We start from the raw sequence: 5471 nt of genomic DNA, 5'->3' as shown, positions 1-5471 counted from the left end.
AGGCCACCACAGGCAGGTTCCCATTCCCATGCCTCATCGGAGAAAACTGAGGCGCAGAGACCTCTCTTAACTTCCTCCAAATCGCACATGATAGTTCAGGGCTCCACTTAGCACCACCTTTACTGCGCATGTGCTGTGAATGAAGCGTCAGAGATGAGCAATTCATGCTCATCTGAACATATGTGAGTGCACGCATGCATATGTGAGTGCTCGAGTTCATGAATTAGAGTTTCCAAGTATAGTAAATGTTCGTCTTAGTTTTCTAATGATTAGTAACAGTTTGCCACGTGTTTAGAATTTCGTTGACAACACACATTTCTGACTGCTTGATTTCCTCAGCTCAGAAAGCTGAACACAGCCAAGAAGCTGGCTTTACATTTTTCCGGATTTCTAAGGCTAAATTTTCCTCTTGGAGACATGGCTGGAGAAGATTTGGCTCCAGGTTCATTTCTAGGGTGGGACTTTCTTCTTCTGTGTGTCTTATGAAGATGCAGGCATTCCTGGGGTCAGCAGGAGGGGCCTCCTGCTTTCAGGGTGGGCTGACCCCAGTTCAGTAGGACTGGGCTCCTGACTGTAGGGAGGGAATGCCCCAGTTCAGAGCACTTCACTTGGTTCCATGGGCCCATCAAGGGATAATCTCTTCTACCCACCCTCCGTTCTTTGTCCCCACCTCCCCTCCTTCCTTTTTTTTTTTCCTTTCTCCTTTATAGATACTGGGGGGTGGAAACCAGAGGCTAAACCCATATGTTGAATTAGTGCATTACCACTGTGCCGGGCTGCATTTCCCATAATCCATTTTTGCCCATTCAAAGCTCAATCTCACAACTAAATCTACAAAATATCTTCATATTGACCAAATGTAAGCCATAGGCGGCAGGGATCCTCAAGAGAAGGATACAGGCCCTCACTGGGGAATCTAGGAATCATGGTGGGTGCCTTTGGATTTATCCACCTCACTATCAATAAGCATTTGGTGACAAAATAACAAGAAACACTGACAATACACATGGATAAATATAACCAAAGCTGGACACAGAAGTACAAGTTGGCTCTCCCTTCGGAAACATAGTCTGTGACGCCTCCTGTCTCCTCCTCCCTGGAAGTCACCTCCAGCTTTGAGATTTCCAGTTATCCTACCAACATCAAGTGGCTCAAGCCTGGGCCAGGCAGGGAATAGAGTACCCTAAGCAAGCAGCCAAGGAGGCAGAAAGCCCATATATCACACAGCCGCTGCAGGCTCGGGAGCCTTGCTGAAATGCCGACAGTGTTTTTATGCTCAGAGGACGGTGGTAATGGGGAACACATTTGCAGTAGATAGTGAAACATTGGGGTGCCTGGTAGCCGTTATCTCCTCAACTTACACGGTAGGTACTGATTGTGGATCCGGGACTGTGTCTCCTGGGAATCCTAAGTTATATCCACCCTGCTTTCTAAAAGCTGTGCCATCCCGCTGTGTTCTACAGAACTCTTCCTACCCGAAGCTAGAAGGGGTCTGAGTGTATGTGTGCATGTATTTGTGTGTGTGAATGTGCATGTGTGCATGCATGCATCTACATAAGTATAAGTGTGTGTATGTATGCATGAGTGTGTGTGTATTTGTGTGTCTGTGCATGAGTGGGCATGTGTGCGCACGTGTATATGTGTGTATCTCTGTGTGTGCATACATAAGAGTTTGTGCATGTATGCATGTACCTCTGTGTGTGCATGCATGAGTATGCATCTATGTGTGTGTTTCTGCATGTGTGTGCATATATGCATATGTGTGAATGTGGTGTCTGCATGTGCATACATGTGTATGCATAAGTATAATATGTACATGTATGCATGTGTGTATATGTGTGTATGTGTGTTTTTGTGTTTGTGTGCATGACAGGGCATGTGTGTATATTTGTGTCTCTGTGTGTGCATGCATAAGTGTGTGTGCATGAGTGTGCTTCTGTATGTATGTGCATATAAGTGGGAATGTGTATGCTTTGTATGTGAGCATCTATGTGCATGTTTACATACATGAGTTTGTATATATGTGTATATGTGTGCATCTGTGTGTGCATGCATGCCTCAGTGTATGTAGACATGTATGCATTGTGTGCATATAAGTGGGAACATGTGTTTGAGTGTGTGTATGTGTGCACACTAAGGGACACGGTGGTAGAATGATGTTCTACAGTGTGGCCTGTGGACTCAGGCCCTGTGTCCCAGCAGCTGGTCTAGCTAGTGACTCTTCTGGGATCACCCTGCTGGGCTCTCCACTAAGCACTTCACATATAGAGAAGATACTAACCCTCTCAGCTCTGACAGGATCCCATCTCTGACCCTATCAAGGTGCAGAAAGACCAGTAACTTGCCCAAGGTTACACATTCTGGAGCAGGGGGAGCCAAAGGTAGTGTAGAAAGTGCCCTAGCAGCAAGCGAGTTGTGATGGCATGCTTGGTGTCTAGGATGATGCCCTTTTAGTCTCTCTCTAGCTAAGACAGAGGACCAGGAAGGCAAGTTTCAGAGTCAGCCAGGCTGGCTCACCACCCAGCCTCACCTCTCGTTCTACCACAGTCTAGTTTGCCTAGGAAAAAAAGTGGTTCTGGGTGTCAGAGACAGCCAGTGCAAAAGTCCTGGGGTATCACAGACCTCTCTGTCTGCAATGCTTTCCCATTGCCTAACCTACCACCTAGCTACCTTCAGCAGCTCATCTGGGTGTCACCTCCTCTGGGAAGCCTTCCACTACCCCTGACTGGTCCCCTCAGTATTGGCCATCAGGGACATTTTGCCATATTGATGTTCTTGATAGTGACTGTGTCAAGAACAGGGGCCCCAGTGCTGACCAGTATCTTCCCTCTTTGAAGCACTCAGGAAATAGTGACAAAGAGGACAAAGGAAAGCCAGTGGTGGCAGTGGGAGAGAGGAAACAGGAGACACAGAGGTCTCTGTATACCTCAGTCATGTGATGACATGCCCCTGTGTGTGTGTGTGTGTGTGTGTGTGTGTGTGTGTGTGTGTGAGAGAGAGAGAGAGAGAGAGAGAGAGAGAGAGAGAGAGAGTCACTCCCCCATGTGTCACTACCACAACATGGTCAAGGTTACATGGACACAGACCCCTGGGTTGTGACTCTTGGGGACAGCTGAGTGACTAGAGAATTATTGGGGGGAGGGGCACAGAGATGGATGTGATGAGATGAAGAGGGACCTGGGGGGATTGAATTCCCAGACAGAAATAGGGTTTGGTAGAGGGCAACAGAACATTGAGACATATCAGACAAGAAAAACAGCCTCTCCAAGAAAGGCTGGACAGCAAGAGTCCGAACAGCTGCTGGAGAGCCAGGAGCGAATGGCAGGAGGTACTGGTGGGTGAGAGGGTGCTTGAGAGCAAGGATGCTGACATCAGACCTGAGTTCAAATCCCCCTGCTGCCATCTGGAAACCATCTGGCTTTGAACAAGTTACTTTTGGGACCGCTTCTCCCTTTGTAAAAATAAATATCATAAACCTCAAACTTAGAGGTGCCTTGCTGGATCTGGCTTCTTTGAGACTCTGGGAAGGAACCTGGAAGGTATCGTTAGCAAGTCCTACGATGCTGCCATTGGTTTTATCATGAGAGAGACTCTCTAGTTAAATAAGCCTCAGGCTCCTACAGAAGCCAGGTCCCCTCACTCTCTGAGCCCGCTTGCCTACCGCCTTGGGCTTTTCCTAATGATTAATTGAAAGACCAAGGTGCTGGGCATACAGTGGGCAGTGGGTGCTCAATACATGTTAGCTGCCATCATCATATCATCACCATCATCATCATATCATCATCATCATCATCATCCCTTCACCCTCATCATGTTCTCCAGAGTGATGGAGGTAATCTAGACGGGTGGATTCCAACTGGCCCAAGAAGAATAAAAACCCCCTGGGGGAAACACCCAAAATGAACTGGAAGGCAGGAGAGCCAGGCCAGCGCCAGGGCAAGAAGGAAGGCATCGGGGCAGCAGGAGCCCTCTCCCCCTCCGTCCCTCTCCCCCAAGCTGGGGAATCACTAACCTCATTCCTTTTTATGAGCTTACCCCTCCCCCACCCCTGAAGAGGAGTGTCCCTGTCTTAACAGATAAGACAGACGGGTCTGCCTTAAATATTTCTATTACTTACAAGTTCATAAATCTATTGGTTTAAAACTGTCAGCAGGATGGGAAAATTCAGAGACGGAGCCACGCTTATCACCCGGCGAGGCGAGGAATTTACCCGAAGTAAGGGGCAAGCTGGTGCTCAGGGGGCACTGGCAGTGCCCAGAAGCCAGTGACTTCCTTACCTCATGCTCTGCCTCCTGTCCCGGATTCAAAACTCCTACCCTCTAAGCCAAAGATGTCTTTGCCCATGACTTTGAAGTCCTCAAGACTAAGCATGATCCCACAAGCTAGCTGCCACTTGAAAAGCAGCAATAAAAGAAACGGGCTCCCCAGGCAAGAGGACTGTGCCAGGCTTCCAAGTCCCTGCTGCTGCACAGTCCCCAGAGCAGAGGGTCCAGGGTATAGGGAATAAGAATTTTCCTACAAAGCAGGACGGGGTGGCGCACGCCTTTAATCCCAGCTCCTCGAAGCTGAGGCAGGCGGATCTCTTGAGTTCCAGGCCAGCCTGGTCTGCAGAGTGAGTTCCAGGACAGCCAGGGCTATACAGAGAAACCCTGTCTCAAACAAAAAGGAACAAAACAAAACAAAACAGAACAGAACAGAACTTCCTGCGAAAAGCTGAGGAGAAGCCTCAGACAAAAGGAGAAGGCTGTGAGTTTTAGGCCAGGACAGAGAATAAATCTTAACACTTGTTTGCCTCCCAAGAGGGGAAAAATACAAATAACAACAGAGCCCTGATAAACACCATCTGCTCGCACGTTATAAATGTATGCTGTAAATACTGCTGTGAGGGAATTGCAGGGAGCTGGGGGAATTAGCACCGTCATTGGGACGTTGCTGCGCAGGCGCAATGGACGTACGTGCCCTAAGAACTGAGCAAACCTTGAGTCCCGACGAATCACTTTCACCTCCAACCTGACACTGTAAACTTATAAAATGGAATGCTGAGATTTGGTTTCTCTATATGGTCCAGGCAGACCTCAAACTCAGGATCTGCCTCCGGAGTGGTGAGATACCAGTGGTAAACCCTAGACACAGCTTTCAGTTTTAATTTCCAGCAGTGGCCACGTTTAACCACTGTACATTAAAGTCCTGACTCAAGTAGTTGGCTCTGGGGCTGCACCACTCCAAACCAGCCCCAGCCCCTGCTCCATACTGGCCTCCAAGCCTCTCTTGAGAGGGTGGTTTAAGCCAGAAGTGAGAGTGTACACACTAATCCCAGCACTTGGGAGGCAGAGGCAGGCAGATCTCTAAGTTTGAGGCCAGCCTGGTCTACAGAGCGAATTCCAGGATAGTCAGGGCGACACAGAGAAACCCTGTCTCAAAAAGAAAGAAAAAAGAAAAGAAGAGAAGAGAAGAGAGGGGAGGGGAGGGGA

Source organism: Mus caroli, chromosome 5 (genome assembly GCF_900094665.2).
Source record: "Mus caroli chromosome 5, CAROLI_EIJ_v1.1, whole genome shotgun sequence".
Taxonomy (NCBI): domain Eukaryota; kingdom Metazoa; phylum Chordata; class Mammalia; order Rodentia; family Muridae; genus Mus; species Mus caroli.
This window is presented reverse-complemented; position numbering follows the sequence as displayed.